The sequence below is a fragment of the Ovis aries genome, chromosome 12 (genome assembly GCF_016772045.2).
Source record: "Ovis aries strain OAR_USU_Benz2616 breed Rambouillet chromosome 12, ARS-UI_Ramb_v3.0, whole genome shotgun sequence".
Lineage (NCBI taxonomy): Eukaryota > Metazoa > Chordata > Mammalia > Artiodactyla > Bovidae > Ovis > Ovis aries.
This window is the reverse complement of record NC_056065.1, coordinates 52975234-52996769: the sequence shown is the minus strand read 5'-3', so window position 1 is coordinate 52996769 and position 21536 is coordinate 52975234. Positions and strand designations below refer to the sequence as shown.

At 44.3% G+C, this 21536-nt stretch overlaps 1 protein-coding gene across 1 annotated transcript in view; it reads left to right on the top strand.

Moving 5' to 3' along the window:
- Nucleotides 1–21536, top strand: part of KAZN (kazrin, periplakin interacting protein) — a 1321995-nt gene that overhangs the window by 9573 nt on the left and 1290886 nt on the right. The gene's annotated exons all lie outside the window — the stretch shown is intronic.

Below are 21536 nucleotides of genomic sequence, written 5' to 3'. Positions count from 1 at the left end.
TTCCCACCGTTGTTTTATCAGAAGCAGAGCTTGGTTTCTAATTGGTCTGTTTCTTCAGAGACTTACTCATCAAAGGCAGGGACACATGGTTGTAAGATCTCAATTGTTTGGGTTCAAAATTCAGTTCTGCTATTCACTAGCTGTGTGACTTTAGGCAAGTACCTTAATCTCTCTGTGCTCTGATCTCCTCATCTGTAAAATGAAGATAATAGTTTACTTCATAGGGTTGTGGGGCCTGACAATGAGTTCATATGTATGATGTGCTTATCACCATGCCTGGCACTGAATGCGTTTTGTATAAACATCTGTCTATCTTAGCTCAGATTGTTGTAACAAAATGCCCTAGACTGGGTGACTTAAGCAAAAATCATTTTCTTCTTACAGTTCTGGGGACTGAAGAGTCCAAGATGAGGCTGCCAGCAGGTCTGATGTCTGGTGAGAGTCCTCTTCTGGGTTTGCAGACAGCTGTCTTCTCATTGTGTCCTCACATGGTTGAGAGCAGTGAGAGAGCAGGTTCTCCTACCTCTTCTTGCTGCTGCTGCTGCTGCTGCTAAGTCGCTTCAGTTGTGTCCAACTCTGTGTTACCCCAGAGACCGCAGCCCATGAGGCTCCCCCGTTCCTGGGATTCTCCAGGCAAGAACACTGGAGTGAGTTGCCATTTCCTTCTCCAGTGCATGAAAGTGAAAAGTGAAGGGTGCTAATCCATTCACAATGGCTCCACCCTCAGGACCTCATCACTCCCCAAACTCACCACCATCATCAGGTGAATTTGGAGAGGACACAGTTCATAACACTATCATTATTGCTGTTTCTTATTAGCACATCTGCTGTTACTGAGACAAAGTTTATAATTAAATTAAAACATTCCTTATGATCATGTCTTTCAGACTTGTAAAAAGTTCCTACTCATCCCTTGGCTAATCATTACAGTTAAAACACACACACACACACACACACACGCACACGCACACACACACACATACACATGACTCTTTCTTTTACTCCTAAGGTCAAGAATCAACAGTCCATGAGAACTTCCACCCACCACACAAAAGCGTGTTTGTTTACAAAAGGTCTCATTGGACCCAATGTACCTGGAGCAGTTCCTATCTCTCTTTCTGATATAATTATCAACAGTGTCTGCATTCATTCTCCAGCATGTCCTCATTCACATAATAAAGTATAGGGTCAGCCTTAGTAAGGGGCAGCTGAATAAATAAAATTCAAATGTTAGTTGAAATAAGGAGTATCTGATCTTGGAGGAAGCCTTTTAAAGTTAAGAGACAGTCAGTGCAAGAAGCAAATGTTTGCTTTGGAAATAGGGGCCAGAAAAGTCAGGTGAGCTGGGCGCCACTTCTCAGTTTCTGGGGAGCCATGTCCCAGCTCTTATTCTCCAAGAGAAAGCCAGAGTCCCGATGTTTCCATGAAACCTCCCAGTTCTTGACTGTGTATTACTAGATGAAAGACTGTGGATTCCAGAGGGTCAGACTCTGACAGCTGTGTCCTGTCCATGGGCCACCAGTTGACAGTCTCTGCTTCAGGCCCTCCTTTCTCATCAACAGGACTCTGATTTTGGTTCAGAATCTGCTTCTGGTGTGAGTGGTAGGCCTACTATATGCTGTCCCATTCCCCTGCCTTTCCTGGAGTAAATGTGAGTAAACTGAGAGGCGTAGATTGAGGCCCCGACTTCGGTCTATATTCTCTTGCATAGCTTCCTGGAGCCGAGGACTGCCCCAGGCCTCAGGACTTCAGAGCCCTTGTTTCTGAGATACCCTTTGCATTGCAATAAATTCACTTAACTTGAGCTATGGATGTTTCCTCCCTCATCTTAGTCTTAGGAACCTGGAGAAGACTTGGTAGCAGATAGAGAATAGAAACAAATAGAAGCAACATAGTCTGTAGGGTCCAAGACATTCCAGTTTTTGATGTGAGGTTGTGCCAGTCTGGAGTGGGCATTTGGGAGCTATCATGGAACCATTAGTGCACTGTGCCCAAGCAGCCCAGGTTGGGGGCATCAGTAGTGGATCAGTCTCTCTGCTCTTGATGGTGGTGCAGAAGGCCAAGAGGGGCCAAATCTAGGTTTGGTGAGTTTGTGGGCATAGCTGAGTAACTGGGAAAATGGCCTTTTGTAGAAAAATACATTAGAAACCCTGCTGTGCCCTCAAGTTTGCTCTTTAGAAAGTTCTGGAATTAAATCACTGGTGGGTTTCTCACTGGAAGGTAGCTTAGGTGGGAAGAACCCACCAAGAATGGGGCTGTTAAGGTGCCTTTTCTTGCCCAGGGCATGCTTAGTTTTCAGACTTGATCTCATTCTTGGACTTGTTCTCATTAGGTCCTATGTGGTTACTTACTCCAGCTTCTGAAAAGCTTAGAGTTAATTTCCCTCTTCAGGCCCAATTGCTCTAACAGATAAACTTTACATTGAGGGCAAAGCTTTTACCCAGACAAGCTTCCTCTTGTTGCTCAGTCACTAAGTCATGTCAGCTCTTTGCCACACCACGAATGGCAGCATGCCAGGTTTCCCTGTCCTTTGCCAACTCCCAGAGTTTGCTCAAACTCGTGTCCATTGAGCCAATGATGTTATCTAACCATTTCATCCTCTGCTGTCCTCTTCTCCTCCTGGCCTCAATCTTTCCCAGCATCAGGGTCTTTTCCAATGAGTCGACTCTTTGCATCAGGTGCCCAAAATATTGGAGCTTCAGTGTCAGCACCTGTCCTTTCAATGAATATTCAGGGTTGATTTCCTTTAGTATTGACTGGTTTGATCTCCACTGTCCAAGCTCCCTCTGCCCTTCTCCAAATGAAATGGAATGGCTGTAGGTGTAAAAAATCTGAAGGAAAATCACATTCTTCTGTGAGGATCCTCCTCCGATGTGGCTGGTGGGTGAGTAAAGCCCCACCCACAGTGGGAATTGCCAGACAGCAAAACGTGAGGAAGGTTTCTATACAGGTCAAAGGGAAAGTGAAAGTCACTCAGTTGTGTCTGACTCTTTGCGACCTCATGGACTATACAGTCCATGGAATTCTCCAGGCCAGTATACTGGAGTGGGCAGCCTTTCCCTTCTCCAGGGGATCCTCCCAACCCAGGGATTGAACCCAGGTCTCCTGCATTGCAGGCAGATTCTTTACCAGCTGAGCCACAACTGAAGCCCAAGAACACTGGAGTGGGCAGTCTATCCCTTCTCCAGCACATCTGCCTGACTCAGGAATTTAACAGGGGTCTTCTGCACTGAGATATCAGGGAAGTCAATAGGAAACCTCAAGGCAATAGGATTGCTTGAAGTCTTAAAACCAATGTGATGTTTGCACTAGGGGAGATTGTAAAAGTCCTGCTGTAAAAAACCGTGAATGTGTAAAAATAATAACAATGATGTACCAGGATTCCCACCTTCCCATTCCTGTCTCCATCTGTTATAGTGGTGACATCTGGACCTTGACAAATAACCCATTTATAGTTTTGTTATAGTCTTAAACCTATCATTCTTTTGGACATTGACTCTTTTGACCAATTCCAATCTCATCTGTCTTTCTAAGGATGTAAGGACTGAGCTGGATGAAACAGACACAGTCTTGTTTTTTTTCCCAGAAAGGTAAATGTGCTTTCATTGGTCCTTTATATTAACTGTCCTCCCTAGCGCCCTATTTACTTTTTGTTTTAATCTGTAGAGTCCAGTGTCAGCGCCATGAGAGGAGGGAGACCCAGCCTTGAACATCAGAGGGACCATCATCCAGTGGTCTCCCATCTAAGGAAGAAGACAAAGCCATGAGGTAGCCAAGTACCCAGGCTGGGCTCCACTTGCATTTAAGGACTTCTTGAAACTTGAAATCTTCTCTTCAATCTTCCTGAAGTCATTATCAGTTACCCATAGTGAGGACAAGTTAGGACACTTGAAGAGAGGGCTGGTTAGAGAGCAGGAGTACAGGGAGAAGAGGGGAGGTTGTTTTCCTCCCTGCTGGTCCAGAGAGCTAGAGGGGTGATGTGATGCAGGAAGAGAGCCAATTTTGGGAGAGATGGTGGTTTGGCCTTGTTTCCTAGGTTAGAAGTGAATCTAAAAAGGAATTTATGCAGTGGGTTCTGAATTTCTGCAGTGACTGCAGCCCTAGTTGGGAACCCCAGGGGAGACAGGACTCCAAAGAGTAGTCAGAGCTCCCCAGCTTTGGTTATCAGAGACATGTGGGCCATCCCTCGGGGTTCTGGGAGACCCAGGTATCTACCAGGGAACACAGAAAGATCTGTTTGGGGACAGGGCAGAGCCTACCACCTGCTCAGTGCTCCATATGAAGCCTCCTGCATGGAAGAACTAGGATTTGGTCTAGCCAGAGGAGCAGAAGCTGGAGAGATGGGGCAGAGCTGGGATGTGTCCTGGGATGCTAGAGGACACACACCGTCACCAGCACAGAGGAAATCTATAGCATAGAGACAGGTAGAAAAGGAAATAGTCCCCTAGAAAGAGAACCCTCATACCTCCTTCCAGCCTCCAATGGTCAGCACACCCACTGCCAGTTCAGCAGTGGGATATTGACTAGAGAAAGCCAGGGTTTGAAGAGTTGCATTCTGGAGACCAGGCCAGTGATAGGTGAGATGATCATATGTGGTTGGGACCAGGAAGGACTATAGAAGGGTCTCCACATTTTTTAGTATCACTGTATCTAGTGTTACTAAATTAGACCAATTGGGTATAGATTTCTAGGTTGGTTTATTCTTCTCTCAGCATTTTGGGTATGACATTCTTCAGGCTTCTATTGTTGCTGTTGACCTATATTAATTTTGGAGCTATTTCTCTTTTAGGGTATCTACCTTTTCTATGAATTCATTTTTAAAATATTTGTCCTGGAAGCTATGTAGTTTTACTGCATGTCTGGCAATGGATCTAATTTTATTCATCCTGTTTGAGGTTTGTGCTTCTCAGGTCTGAAAATTGATGTCTCAATTCTAGAAAATATTAAGCCATTTGTTTCTCTGAACACTGATTCTCTCCCATTCTTTCTATCCTCCCAGCCTATCTTAGAAAATATTGAGAGACCTGAGTTGAACTTCTCCATCTGACTTCTTTTTCATCTTTTCCATTTTTGTCTTTTGACTGCATTCTGGATAATGAATTAAACACTGTCTTCTGGGTTCATTAATTTTCTTTCTGGCTCTTCTAATCTTCAGCCTAATTGAGGCAATCAATTTTTCATTTAATGTCTTTCTTTTTTGGCTATGCCACGTGACTTGTGGGGTCCTAGTTCTCCGACAAAGGGTGGAACCTGGTCTCCCTTTTCCAGTGGAAGCAATGTCCACAGGGAATTCCCCATTTACTGTCTCTCTTTTTTGAAACTTCTTGAAGTTCTATTTGGGTAGTTTTCAGATCTTCCTGGTATTCATTTTACCAAAGTGATCTCTTGTCTTATTTGCTCTTGATTTTATCTTTAATATATTTAACCATTTAAAATCATACTTATCTGCTAAAGGAACTTGATAAATCCATTTCTGACATTCTTGAGTGCAGTTCTTCTGCTTCTCTCTTGATTCATGTCCAGAATAGCTTGTGACCTCTTGTACTTTGTACGTTTGGATTCTGAGCTCATGTTTGGGGTTTATCAGCGAGATATCATGTTATTGTAGGTAATATGAATTTTTGAGCGGGGAATTTCCTCAATTCTCCCAAGTAGTATAAATTTAAACCCAAACCCATTTGATGGCCATTTTGGGATAATGAGCAATTAAGAGATCGCCCTCTCTCCCACCTCAGTCCAGGACTCAGACCATGTCTCCCTTTGCTTCTGTGCAGGACCCTTATCCAAGTCCCCTCATTCCTCTAAGGCTTCCTGATGGTGAAGTCCTTTAAGACTGGTTTGTGAGGGGGTGTGTGTGAGTGAGTGAGTGTGAGTGAGTGTGTGTGCGTGCGTGTTGTAGTTCTGACTCCTCTAATCAGTATAACCTGAGGCCGTGTGACCTCCCCCATGTGCCAGTGCACCTCTAGCATCCACTTTACAAGACCAGCAGAGGCCTCTGAGCGGCCCAGGTGTCAGTGCATGCCATCACTCTGCTTTCAGTTTTGCATCTCTTGGAGGGTTTGTTGGATGTATTCATTTCCTGTGGCTGCTATGACGAATTACGACACACTCAGTGGCTTCAACAACACAAATTTATGCTCTCACCATTCTGGAAGCCAGGAGTCTGAAATCAGCACCACTGGACTGAAATCAAGGTGTCACCGGGCTGCGCTCCCTCCACACTCTAGGGCAGCAGTACCCAATCTTTTCTGGTGCCAGGAACTGGTTTCATGCAGTCCAGTTTTTCCATGGACGATAGGGAAGGGATGGTTTGGGGATGACTCCAGCACATTACATTTATTGTGCATTTTATTTCTATTATTATTACATCAGTTCTACCTCAGATCATCAGGCATTAAATCCTGGAAGCTGGGGACCCCTGCTCTAGGGGAGAAGATGTTCCTTGTGTCTTCCAGAGTCCTGTGGCTGCTGACCTTCCTTGAGATCATGGCCATATCACTACCATGTTTGTTTCCATGGGTACATCGCTCCTTCTTTTCTCTGTGTGTGAGTTTCTCTTTCTTTTACTTATAAGGACATTGGTGGTGGCACTTAGGGCTCACCTGGATAATTCAGAATATTCTCTTATCCTAAGTTCCTTAACTTCATCACATCTGCAGAGAGCGTCTTTCCAAATAACACTTCTAAATTCTAGAGATCTTTTGGGGCTCCATTGTCAGTCTAAAATGAAAGTGTTAGTCGCTCAGTCATGTCCAACTCTTTGTGGCCCCATGGACAGTGGCCCACCAGGCTCCTCTGTCCATGGGATTCTCCGGGGAAGAATACTGGAGTGGGTTGCCATTCCCTTTTCCAGAATATCTTCCCAACCTAGGGCTCAAACCCAGGTCTCCTGCATTTCAGGTAGGTTCTTTACTATCTGAGTCACCTGGCAGCCTACCCCAGTAGATTTCCCTGACTCCAAAAGCTGAACTTTGTATTTATAAGGATGCTCATTATGTTTCCAAATGTTTTGTAGCATTTTTTTCTAGTCCACCATATCTCCTGGAAAAGAAATACACCAAATCAGTTCAAGGCTGGAGAGAGAAATGCACAACCCGCTGCGGTGGCAGCTGCTCAGAGGCCAGAGGTTGAAGGTGTTAAGGTATAACACCTTAGGTATAAGTGCCAGGGGTGGCACTTCTAAAACCCTGTGGGACAAAAGGCTGGGCTTAGCATATACTCAGAGGACACTGTTCTCTGGAATAGTTGAACTGGCCTGAATTCCCCTGACCCAGGGGTCCTCAGACTGAGCTGCAGACTGTTACCTCCTGTCAGATCAGCAATGGCATTAGATTAGAAATAAAGTGCACAGTGAACGTAATGCAGGTGAATCATCTCAAACCCACCTCCCCCAGCCCCACCCCTGCCCTGGTCCATGAGAAAACTGTCTTCCACGAAACCAGTTCCTGGTGCTGAAAAGCTTGGGGACCACTGCCCTGGTCCACCTCTCCCCAGGCTTCAGTGTGCTTTGGCCTATTCTAGGCTTTGTGTCTTGGCTTTCTTGTCTGTGCAGCTGATCCCGGTTTCTGCTTCCTCCTGACCCTTAACATCTTCCATTCCAACAGCCAGTAACGGACCTTGAGTCTATTCCTAATCACCCCCTTTGCTTCAGTGACTGGACCAGATGTATGCCCTACAGTGTCTTGGGAACTCACCCTGTGAGTTCCACTCTGTCAGCCTGGCATCGCCAAAACCAGCACCAGGCAAGACCAAAGCTGAGCATTATTGCAGAGGATGTCTCCTCTGCAGCCAGCAGAGTCCCACCCACAGGAGAGAGCCGAATGCATTCCTGAAAATTCTCTCCTGATGCAGATCTCATTGCTAGGGACCATCAGGCAAACTGACCAAAAGTGTATGTGATGCTGCTTGTGACTGTCGGGAAGACTTACCAGCTTGTGTGAAGACCATTGCAAAGCAAAACCTGCATCCTCTTAGGTGATGACTGGAGTAGGTATTGTGTGTGTGTGTGGCTTCCTGGCTCCATTAACTCAGAGGGAAGAAATGTCCTGCATGGGTGGCTTTTGCTCCCACCTCTCTTGAAATTGTGTTCCTATCCTAAGTTTGTGGCTGAAACATTGAAGAAGAATGTTCTTCTTCACGAGTTCACGAGTGGAATTCCCCCCCGAGAGGTCATATCTTTCACGAAATGGACCATAGGGCACCCCCTCTGGGCCAGAGGTGCATTTCTTATCTCTCCCACCAGTATCAGTGGTCAGTTGGCTATGTCTCCCCACACTGAGATTGACTGACCCCTGTGGAATACTCTTGGAAGCTGTGCCTGGAGTTTGGCAGGGCAGGGTCGTGGGCTTAAGTTCAGTATTACACCAACAGGCACTGGCAGAGAAGACCCCTTCTTGGGGTTCCAGGCTCAGCCCTGACACAGCAGTGGCAGAATTTGAGGCAAGCCTTCTGAAGGATGTGTGTTGGTGTGCTTCTGTGTGTGTGTGTGTGTGTGCTGGGGAGTCAAGGGTTTCTGGAATGACATAGGCTGACATCAACCTGTGTCCCTGCTGCCCTCAGGTCCAGGCCCTCCTCTCTGGGAGGAGATGCTAAAGATAACCAGTTCCCAGAGGCACTGGTATTGTGTCTTCATCCAGAGGCCCTTTCACAAACCAAAGTTTTGGGGGCCTCGTCCAGTTTCTGTGATTGTGATTCTCATTCTGTCTGCCCTCTGATGGATGAGGATAAGAGGCTTGTGCAAGCTTCCTGATGGGAGGGATTGGCTGTGGGGAAAACTGGGTCTGGCATCACCGACTCAATGGACATGAGTTTGAGCAAATTCTGGGAGCTGTTGAAGGACGGGGAAGCCTGGTGGGCTGCAGTCCATGGGGTTGCAAAGAGTCAGGCATGACTGAGTGAGTGAAAAATAACATCCAGTTTCAGGGATTTGCTGATGGTTCAGCAGTGAAGAATCTGCCTGCAGTGTAGGAGATGCAGGTTCAATCCCTGGGTCAGGAAGATCCCCTGGAGGAGGAAATTGCCAGTCCAGTATTCTTGCCTGGGAAATCACATGGACAGAGTAGCCTGGAGGGCTGCAGACCACGGTGTCACAAAGAGTTGGACATGACTGAGTGACTAAGCACACACATCCAGTTTCACAATGTTTTCTCAGAAGCAAAGTTGACTTGGTCAGGTGGCCTTCAGGTTGGACTGTAGGGGAAGCTTAATTTTCCGATGAGAAGTTTCTGAGTGGGGTTGGGAGTATCTTCTCCAATGGTGACAGTTTTTTTTTTTTTTTATTTAGATGGTAGTTTGAGTGCTCAAACTGAGTGAGATGATAAGATTGTGTAGTTCATTGTGAAAAAGGTTGTGCTCACCCTCAAGTAGAGTTGATTCTCTAGAAGATTCTTTGGGATCTGAAGAAAGTAATGTCCATAAGCAAATTTATAACACAGATTTGCAGTAACGAAAGAAGAAGGAATAGAAGACCAGGCAAACAGCCTCTGCTCTCAGCTGACCTGCAGAAATTGAATAATTTAGATGAAAGAAAGCCCCAGGCACATTTTAGCAGCTGGTAGATTTTTTTGCTTGAGACAGAGTTTCTGGACTTTGTTTTTATATGAAGACATAGTTTATTTTTAGGTCCATCAGGGGAGGCATCAGGTGAGTAGTTGAGAAAGCTGGCCTGCTAGGGAAATAGAGCCCCCATCATCATGTTATCCTGTGGCCTAGAAAGACTCTCCTGCCTGCTCTAGCATGAAGGACCAGCCAGTTGCCTTTGAGGGTAGTGTGAAAGGTCACGAGAAAGTTGGAGGTTTTCAAAGGAGGACATGCCTTCTTGCACAGAGCCTATTGCTGTAAGCCCAAGTGGCCCTTTGGCTGAGAAAGCTCCAGCTGAAACAACTCACTCCCCTGGGTACTAAGTGTTCATTAAAAATCCCAGTTTGTCAGGTGGCACCACCCTGGTTGTCCCCAATTTGAACAAAAGTCCCTTTGTGACCCCTAGCACTTGGGAATAGACCTTGGAGCCACATGGAGGTCAGAAGACAGCCAGGGGAGAATCACAGCATTTCTAAGTTGGTCACTGATAGAAGATCTCAGCACAACCCAAGCAGAACATCCGCTCTTCCCTCGTTTCTCAGTCGACTCCAGACTCGTGAGGCCTGCACGTCGGTTTCAAGGGTTGTGAATTTCTCCAGTGGTGAAACATCCCCAGCCAGGATGCTGAACCATAGAATTTGTTGTGCTTGCAAAAATCTGTCCTGGCAGGATTTGTGCTCGTCCCAAACAGTATAATTGACAAGAGTTGCTAAGGACTTAGGTGAGCAGAACTTAAAAGTTTTCAAGGCCAAAGAGAGAAGGGACAAGGCCACTGCTTGGGATGCCTCCTTGAATGAGTACTTCTGGTTCTTCTGATCTGTAGACAGATGAAATCAACAGATATATAGCAGGTGCTTTACCTATGAGATCTCTCCATGAATGAAAAGATGGGCACTTGGGTGTAAAAGTTACTTATGCAAATGCTAGGCGAGCAAGAATCCTAGCATTCTGCCTTGAGGTTGTTGTGAGGTTGGTTGACACATCATTTAGTTGCACTGGTTTCTTGATGACAACAAAATATGTGTCTGCAAGGCTAAATACAATCCAGGGAGCTTGCAGGTATTTTCAACTAATAGCTCTTTGTTTGGGTGTCTCTCCCTCCTGGGATGCCTGATGATAAAGTATCTGTAAATCTGAAAAAGGATGTGTGCTGTTTTCTGGGGTAGGGGGATAGGAGGGGCATAAAGTTTTTCCCCCCCTGGCAGGTGAGGAGAGGGAGGGATGAGTTTATCCTTGGAGGATGGAAAGATTATGAATGAGGGAGAATCTTCCTGGGTCTGTTCTAGCTCAGCCAGGTTCTTTCCCCCTAAATGGTCTTATTGCACCCTGATTAATTATTGCCCACCTGTTCCTCCACCCATACTTTCTTCAGAGAATCTCAAATCAATATTCAATGCTTGGGCTTATTCAGGATAAAATGTCTTTCTTGGCTTCTTATGATTAAAGCCTGGTTTGAAAATGTAGTGGAAGTAATTAAGCATTTATGAGAGGAGGAGAATAGTTCTGTCAGTCTTTTGGAAAGATTCAGTTTGAGCTATACCCTGTGAGAATAAGGGAGGATGGAAATCGTGGGGGTGGGAATGTCGAAGGAAGAGCAGAAGCAGCTGTGGGCCCTGGTCTCTGGTTTGGCTCTATGGAAGTCATTTCAAATGTTGAGGCGTGTGGAGCCCTCACTTAAACCCAGATGATGGTTGTGAGTTGGGATAGCTGGACATTAAACTAGCCACTTTATTTTTTATTTTATTTTTTCCTTTTTTTAAAAAAATTTAATTTTACTTTATTTTGCTTTACAATATTGTATTGGTTTTGCCATACATTGACATGAATCAGCCACGGGTGTACATGAGTTCCCAATCCTGAACCCCTTCCACCTCCCTCCCCATATCATCTCTCTGGGTCATCCCAGTGCACCAGCCCCAAGCATCCTGTATCCTGTATTGAACCTAGACTGGTGATTCATTTCTTACATGATAGGATACATGTTAGAATGCCATTCTCCCAAATCATCCCACCCTCTCCCTCTCCCTCAGAGTCCAAAAGTCCGTTCTAAACATCTGTGTCTCTTTTGCTGTCTCACATACAGGGTCATCATTACCATCTTTCTAAATTCCATATATATGTGTTAGTATACTGTATTGGTGTTTTTCTTTCTGGCTTACTTCACTCTATATAATCGGCTCCAGTTTCATCCATCTCATTAGAACTGATTCAAATGTATTCTTTTTAATGGCTGAGTAATACTCCATTGTGTATATGTACCACAGCTTTCTTATCCATTTGTCTGCTGATGGACGTCTAGATTGCTTCCATGTCCTGGCTATTATAAACAGTGCTGAGATGAACATTGGGGTACACGTGTCTCTTTCAATTCTGGTTTCCTCGGTGGGTATGCCCAGCAGTGGGATTTGCTGGGTCATAAGGCAGTTCTATTTGCAATTTTTTAAGGAATCTCCACGCTGTTCTCCATAGTGAAACTAGCCACTTTAAATGGGCGTTAATTCCCATCCAATGTCTGGGGGCTTTTCAGTAATGAGAAAAGATTATAATCCTTCCTTGATCTGAGTTACAGAATAGAAATAGAGACTTAGATATAGGGGACCAAATGTCTGGACACCAGGATGGGGGGAAAGGGAGAGGGGAGGGATGGATTGGGAGATTGGAATTGATGCATATCCGCTGCTATGTGTAAAATAGATAACTAGTGAACCTACTGTATAGAGCTCAGGGAACTCTACTCAGTGCTCTGTATTGACCTAAATGGGAAGGAAATCCAAAATATAGGGGATGTATGTATACATATAGCTGAGTCACTCTGCTATACAGCAAAAACTAACACAACATTGTAAAACAGCTATCCTCCAATAAAAATTTAGGAAGATTGTAATCCTTCCTGACTGACTCAGAAGTGTTGGAGTTCTCTTACTTTCTGAAACCAAAGGAGAACATTGCTTCTCTTGAGAGCTGTAGTAATTTTGACATTTTGAAAATCTCATTTTAGAATCCATCCCATGACATCCATTACTCTGTAGGCCCAGGCAGAAGCATTTTGAGTGGAAAGCATTTTGAGTGGAAAAAACTTGTAAGACATGATACTGATCTGCAAAAGGGGAAGAAATTACACATGCAGATGATTGTCATGAATTAGAATTGGGTTTTGGCCCTGGGAGTCCCTTGAAGGTGATTCCACAAGAGTATAGTGAAGGAGGAGAATGAAAGAGCTGGCTTACAGTAAATACTAAGAAAACTAAGATCATGGCATCCATCCCCCTTACTCCATGGCAAATAGAGGGAGAAGAGGTGGAAGTAGTGACAGATTTCCTCATCTTGCAGATGGTGACTGCAGCCACGAACTCAGAAGACATTTGCTTCTTGATAGGAAAGCTATGACAAACTCAGACAGTGTGTTGAAAAGCAGAGGCATTACTCTGCTGATAAAGGTCCATGTAGTCAAAGCTATAGTCTTCCCAGTGGTCATGTACGATTGTGAGAGCTGGACCATAAAGAAAGATGGAGCATCAAAGAATTGATGCATTCGAACTGTGGTGCAGGAGAAGACTCCTGAGAGTGCCTTGGACAGCAAGGAGATCAAACCAGTCAATCTTAAGGGAAATCAACCCTGAATACTCATTGGAAGGATTGATGCTGAAGCTGAAACTCCATTATTTTGGTCATCTAATGTGAACAGCTGACTCATTGAAACAGTCTCTGATGCTGGGAAAGATTGAGGGCAGAAAGAAAAGAGGGTATCAGAGGAGATGGCTGGATGGCATCCCTCATGCAATGGATGTGAACTTGGGCAAACCTCAGGAAGTGGTGAGGGACAGAAAGGCCTGGCAGGCTGTAGTCCATGAGGTCGCAAAGAGTTGGACATGACTGGGCAACTGAACAACAACAACATGGACATTATTTGGTGTCAGATCTGAATTCAAACTCTGCTCAGCTATTTATTCATAAACAGTGTGACTTCAGACAGGTTATTCCTCCCCCATTCGTATTGTTTTAAATCTCTCTGAACCACAGATATTTGTGTAAAATGTTCTCTATAAGGTAGGAGCAATAGGGAATATATAAAACTGATAGACAGTGTTAGAGAACCATGAATTTGGAGTAGCACAAAGACCGCTGTCACCAACCATAGGCAACCTTAGAGTGGAGGGCTTGGAGCACCTGGCTTTTTCCTGTGTGGCCCCCACTGCCCAGCACACAGGTGGAGTCTAATTTTTGGTGAGCACGTAGTACCTCAGTTCTCAGGTCAGAAGAGAATTTCACTCTTCCTCTCAGGCCTGAGTGCAGTTTCTCATCAAAACTCATTTATCTGGGTCCCTTTGGTGGCTGCAGAGTTGGTGATTTGTCCAGTTTGTATGGGAGCACACGCTTTAAAAAGACCATTGGAAACTGTCACTTGAGAGGATAAAAAGTGTCATTTAATGTCTTTCTGTCACCTCAACTACTAGGACCAGATTCAGGGCTGAATTCCTTCTCCCCCGAGATCTGAAGGGAGAGGCTAAAACCGGGTCCATGGGATTGCCTCTTGTCTAAAGGAGGAAGTGAAAATGTGCATTGTAGAAATAATCACATGACCAAATTGATGAAGGGCTGATGGGTGTTTTTCACATCTGTGGCAATGAAATCCTGTCCAAGACAAATTCTATCATTCCATTCAAGATTTACCTACCGACTGGACCTCAGACAGAAACCAAAGGAGGGCCTGGCTGGGTCCAGGAGTTGTGTTCTTAGAGGGTCTGAGAAGCATTGACTTAAAATGGATTTGGAACTCTCCCTTACCATCCCACTCATCATGGGAGTGCTGAGGTGAGGGTACTGAAACCTCCCATGTTCATGGCAGCACTGTTCACAGTAGCCAAGATATGGAGACAACCTCAATATCCATCAACAGATGAGTGGGTAAAGGAGATGTGGTGTATGCATAAATGACAATGGAATATTACTCAGCTGCAAAAGAAAGAATGAAATAATGCCATTTGCAGCCACATGGATGGACCTAAGATTGTCATACAGAATGAAGTAAGTCAGAAAGAGAAAGACAAATGCCATGTGATATCAATGATATGTGGAATCTAAAATATGACACTAATGAACTTATCTATGAAACAGAGACAGACTCATAGATAGAGGATAGAGACTTGTGGTTGCCAAAGGGGGATGGAGAACAAGGGAGGAAGGGATTGAGAGTTAGCAAATTGCAAACTGTTATATGTAGGATGGGTAAACAACAAGGTCCTGTATAGTAGAGGGAAATATATTCAATATCCTGTGATAAGTTCAGTTCAGTCGCTCAGTCATGTCTGACTCTTTGTGACCCCAAGAGCTGCAGCACGCCAGGCCTCCCTGTCCCACACCAACTCTCAGAGCCCACCCAAACTCATGTCCATCATGATGCCCTCTGTCATCCCCTTCTCCTCCTGCACTCAATCTTACCCAACATCAGGGTCTTTTCAAATGAATCAGCTCTTCGCATCAGGTGGCCAAAGTATTGGAGTTTCAGCTTCAACATCAGACCTTCCAATGGACACCCAGGACTGATCTCTTTTAGGATGGACTGGTTGGATCTCCTTGTAGTCCAAGGGACTCTCAAGAGTCTTCTCCAACACCATAGTTCAAAAGCATCAATTCTTTAGCGCTCAGCTTTCTTTATAGTCCAACTCTCACATCCATACATGACTACTGGAAAAACCATAGCCTTGACTAGACAGACCTTTGTCGGAAAAGTAATATCTCTGCTTTTTAATATGCTGTCTAGGTTGGTCATAACTTTCCTTCCAAGGTGTAAGCGTCTTAATTTCATGGCTGCAATCACCATCTGCAGTGATTTTGGAGCTCCAAATCACAGGAGTTTATCCTGTGATAAACCATAAAGGAAAAGAACATGAAAAAGAATGTAGGTGTAACTGAATCACTTTTCTGAATGGCAGAAATTAATATTATAAATCAACTATACTTCAGTAAATTTTTTTAAAAAAGCATCTAAGTTTTCCCCCAGGACAAGGTGTTACAACGTGTCCAGAAGAGACACAAGCTCTTGTTCTTGATGACTCAGATACACAAACATTAGAAATAGGAATGCAAACTAGTACAGCCACTATGGAGAACAGTGAGATTCCTTAAAAATTGCAAATAGAACTGCACTGTTTATAATAGCCAGGACATGGAAACAACCTAGATGTCCATCAGCAGATGAATGGATAAGAAAAGCTGTGGTACATATACACAATGGAGTATTATTCTAACATGTATACTATCATGTGAATTGAATCGCCAGTCTATGTCTCAGGATGCAGCACATGGGGATGACTCATGTTTGGGAATGGGAAGATTTTAACAAGGGAGAGGGAGAAGCTATCAATCATAAAAACTCAAGAAGTGCTCTGTGTGGCCTCTCTCTAGTCAGGCAGAGAAGACTTGTGAGAGGAGGGTCTTGACATGGATATTTCTGGACAACTTGTGCTGTGGACTTGGTCTCTGTACGTAGGACTCCCAAGCTGCCCGCAGTCCACGATGGAGCTCAAGGCAGGCAGCAGTGGGATGCTCCCCAGAGCTTCCCTGTGGATGGAGGAGGGTTTGGTTAGATTATCGGAGAGCTCTGGGCCATGCAAGGTCAGGAATTGATTGTGCGGCTACACGAATCACCCCAAGAGCTTCTTCTTTTCCAGTGAGGCATCGCTTATGGACTTGTACATCGTGCTGGTTTTCTTCTGATCTCCCGGGAGATGACAGCCACTGCTATTCAAAGCTGTGCTCTCAGGTATCCTCTTGGCTAGGACTTCTTAAACTTTTCCAATTTAAGCTTAACTTCAGCCAAGCAAGAGAGCTTGGAGGTCATGCTCCTTTTTGGAGTGGTTTTTTGACTTGAATCTTTCATGGTCACTGGGAGGTTGTTGAAAATGCAGACTCATAGCCCCACCCCAGATGGTCTGATTATTGGGGTCTCATTGCTGTTCTGTTCAATCTGTGCAACAAAAACTCCCAGGAGCTCCTACTTCAGGCGATTTAAGGACCACTGTCCTAGTGCAGTGGGATTCAAAGTCATCCTGGACAAAGTATCAGTGGGGGTCTTATTAGAAATGCAGGCTCTTGGGCCCTAACCCAGACCTAGTGAATGAGAGGCTGGGGTAGGGCCAATAATCGAGTTTCAATAGTCATCCTGGAGATTCTGATGTAGGCTAAGGATTGAGAAAGAACCAAAACACTAGGGTTTGCAACAACCAAGAGTGTGCTGAATGAATTTCAAGCTTTGCTTGTTTGCCACTTGCTCCTGGATGGGGCACCAAATACCAGTGTGAGCAGGCAGGCATAATTTTGATTAGGTACTAATCTGGTGGTATTAAGATTTTACAAGGAAGCTAAAAATAACAAGGGAATGATTCATGCTTACAAGTCTTACCACTGTCCTCCTGTATTCATGGGTATGCCACTCTGCACTGTGAATACTGACTTTGTGAGCCTGGGCAAGCTACCTGGTCCTCCTGAGTATCAGTTTCCTCAACTGTAACATGTGTAAAACATAATATTATCATCTACTTTAACAGGGCTAAAACTTGCATGATCTTGTATGAATTCCATAGAACAGAGCCTGGTACAAAGCAAGCTGATAGAGCTACTAATATTTGCTAGAAATCTGTGGTAGACAGAATTCTGAGATGACTCCAAGATTCCTACCCCACCAATGGGTAGTGCTTACGAGTATGATGTCATTCCTTTGATTACGTTCTATTACCTGGCAAGGGTGATGAACTGTCATTCCTGTGATCACCTTGTGTTATGTGACACTGTCTTAATTCTCCTGCCTATCTGGGGAAAGCAAACAGCCATGTTATGGGGGGCCACCTGGCAAGGACCTGAGGGCAGCCCTAGGAGCTCACAGTGATCCTTGAATGGCAGGTAGCAAGGAAAGGGGCTCTGGATGTGTTTGAGGGACAGTAAGGGGCAGGGAAGTGGGAGATGAGGATGAAGAGAAGGGCTTATAGACCACTGTGAGGACTGCGACTTCTGAGCAGAGGAATGGCATGTTCTGACTTCCACTTGGGCTTCTCTGGTGGCTCAGATGGTAAAGAATCTGCCTGCAATGATCCCTGGATCAGGAAGATTCCCTGGAGAAGGGAATGGTTACCACTTCAGTATTCTTGCCTGGAGAATCCCATGGAGCCTGGCAGGCTACAGTCCATGGGATCGCAGAGTCAGACATGACAAACACTTTGGCTTCTGTAGTGGCAGCAGGCCTAATAACCAGTTGTGAGCAATCCAGGTGAAGAATGGTGATGTGTGTGTGCCTGAATGTGTATACACACATACACTTGCACACGTGTGTAACATACCATTAATGTATATTACAACTCTTCCCTTTAGCCAGATTGGTAGCAGTGGAAATGAGAAAGAATGGCTGGATTCTGTATATATTTGGAAGGTAGTTTCAACAGAATTTTCTAATAGATTAGATGTAAGTGATGAGTGGGAAGAGTCAGATGTCACTCTAAGGCTTTTGGTGAAGGGTTGAGGGTGGAGTTACTGTCAAAAGAAGGTGAAAGCTGTGCATAGAGCAAATCTGGGGCGAAAGGTCAGGGGTTGGTTTTGAATGTGTTGGGGCTACAGTATCTGTTAGACATTCAAGTGGAGGTCATGGGAGTGTAGGTGGAACACAAGTCAAGGCTGGGAGTCAGGAGTAGGCTGGACATGCAAGTCGGGATGGGTTTTAGAGCCTCATGGCTCAGATGGTAAAGAATCTGGCTGCAATGCAGGAGACCCAGGTTTGATCCTTGGGTCAGGAAGATCCCCTGGAGAAGGGAATGGTTACGCACTCTAGTATTCTTGCCTGGATAATTCCATGGACAGAGGAGCCTGACAGTCGACGGGGTTGCAAAGAGTCAGACACGACTCTGACTGAGCAACTAACACTTTAATAAAACTTTCATAAAGATAGATTTACTCGACTTAATGGACTCTTCTGTCCTGATATTTTCCTTTGTGAGCTTTTCAATATTCAAATGTCCCTTCCTTTTGGGGGATAAAATCGAGATTAGATGGTGTACTTTTCTAATGTACTTACTTAGCAAAGTGAATAACAAACCTTTGTTTACACAGGGGACAGTGGAAATTTGAAACCGGAAGTAGAACTTACACAGAAATGTGCATGACTGTCAAGTTTTGTGCAGCTCAGTGAATCAACACAAACAGAGCACAGCTGTGTAACCACTGCTCCACTCAGGGAGGGTGATGTTACACATACCTGAGACGCTTCATGTCTTTTAGTCACCTCCCCACTTAGTATGTTGTAGTGACCTCTCTCCATTGTAGCGTAGTTTTGCCTGTTTTTGAAATTTCCATGGATGGAATCATTGAGTGTATTTCTCTTCTGCCTGATTTTTTCTTCTGAACCTACCATGGGATTCATTCATGTTTTTTCTATGTAGAAATAGCTGGTTCTTTTTCATTGCCATGTAATATTCTGCTGTGTGAATATGTCACACACATGTAATGTGTCCCTTATTCTTTTGATAGTCCCTTGGGTTACATCCAGTTGTTGACTGTTTTGAATGGTGCCTCCGTGCTTTCTCATAAAAGTCTTTGATGTATCGAGCACACACATCTTCAGGAGTAAAAGAACTGGATGTGCCTATGCTCACCTTTAGATGCTGATGATCTTACAGGGTGATTGTCCTGGTTTTCTCTCTCACCAAAAGTATATGAGAGTCCCAGTGGCTCTGCATCATTTTGTCAACATTTGATATTGTCTTTTTCATTTTTGTCATGCTGGTGGTATGGAGTAGTAGATCACTGCTGTTTTCATTTGCACTTCTCTAATGACTAATGGTGGTGAACAGTTTTTTAATCAGCCATTTGGATATCTTCTTTTAATGTGTTTGCTTGAGGCTTTTGTCCTTTTCTTTATTGGAGTATCTGTCTTTTTCTTGTTGAATTGTAGGAGTTTATAAATAATCTGGATACCAGTCTTTGGGTCAAAGGTATGTTTTCCTAATCAACAGCTTGCCCTTTCACCCTCTTAATAGAGTCTTTTGATGAGCAGAAATTTCTAATTTGAAAATAATCTACAATATTAATCTTTTCCTTAGTGGATAGTGCTTTTTCTGCCCTGTTTAAGAAATCTTTGCCTACTATGAGGCCTTACCTTTACCATTTGGATCTAAAACCTACCTGAAATTGATTTTTATATATAGTATGAGTTAGAAGTCAAGATTCTTCTTTTCCTTTATGAATATCCTATTGATCCAGCACAACTTATTGAAAAGATCATCCCTTCCCCCATGCTCTGCAGTGCTCTCTTTGCCATGAATCAAATATCCATATATGTGTTATCTACTTTGGACTTTCTATTCTGTTCTGTTAATCCATTTGCTTATTCTTTTTTTAAAAAATTTAATTTATTTTTTAGTATTTATTAGTATGCATTGGGTCCTAGTTGCAGCATGCAGGCTCTCTAGTTGCTTGGAGGCATGTAGAATCATAGTTCTCTGACCAGGGATTGAACCTGAGTCCCCTGCATTGCAAGGCAGATTCTTAACCATTGGACCACCAGGCAAGTCCCTGTTCATCTATTCTTGTCAGAGTATACTATCTTAGTTACTGTGACATATGTCTTACTATCTAAGAGTGAGTCCTTCAACTTTGCTTGGAATCTGACTAGTGAACTTGATAAGCTAGCCAGGTGGACAGGTTAAGGAGTAAAGCTCAGAGGAATGTGAACAGCACATCCAGAAGGGAGAAAGCTAACACTCCTGCATGCTCAGTGCATTCAGATCCAATGCCAAGCCCTCTACAAGAATCATCTCTGTTATTCTCTGAGGTCTTTGTCCTTCAGGGAGTGGCTGCTGTTGTTCAGTCACTAAGTTGTGTTTGACTCTTTGTGACCTAGTGGGTTGCAACATGCCAGGCCTCTCTGCTCCTCACTATCTCCTCGAGTTTGCTCAAACTCATCTCCATTGAGTCAGTGATACCATCCAACCATCTCATCCTCTGTTGCCCCCATTCTCCTCCTGCCCTCAATCTTTCCCAGCATCAGGGTCTTTTTCAATGAGTCAGCTCTTCACATCAGGTGGTCAAAGTATTGGAGCTTCCACTTCAGTATTAGTCCTTCCAATAAATATTCAGGGCTGATTTCCTTTAGGATTAACAGGTTTGATCTCCTTGCAGTCCAAGACTCTCAAAAGTCTTCTCCATCACCACAATTCAAAAGCATCAGTTCTTTGGCACTCAACCTTCTTTATGGTCCAACTCTCATGTCCATACATGACTGCTGGAAAAACTATAGCTTTGACTGTACAGACCTTTGGTTGGCAAAGTGATGTCTCTGCTTTTTAATATGCTGTCTAGGTTTGTCATAGCTTTTCTTCCAAGCAGCAAGCGTCTTTTGATATCATGGCTGCAGTCATCATCTACAGTGATTTTGGAGCTGAAGAAAATAAAATCTGTCACTATTTCTATTTTCCCCCATCTATTTGTCATGAAGTGATGGGACAAGATGCCATGATTTTAGTTTTTTGAATGTTGAGTTTTAAGCCAGCTTTTTCACATTTTTCATTCACCCTCATCAAGAGATTCTTTAGTTCCTCTTTACTTTCTGCCTTTCAGTTCAGTTCAGTTCAGTCACTCAGTCGTGTCTGACTCTTTGTGACCCCATGAATTGCAGCATGCCAGGCCTCCCTGTCTATCACCAACTCCTGGAGTTCACTCAGACTCACATCCATCGAGTCCATGATGCCATCCAGCCATCTCATCCTCTGTTGTCCCCTTCTCCTCCTGCCCCCAATCCCTCCCAGCATCAGAGTCTTTTCCAATGAGCCAACTCTTCGCATGAGGTGGCCAAAGTACTGGCGTTTCAGCTTTAGCATCATTCCTTCCAAAGAAATCCCAGGGTTGATCTCCTTCAGAATGGACTGGTTGGATCTCCTTGCAGTCCAAGGGACTCTCAAGAGTCTTCTCCAACA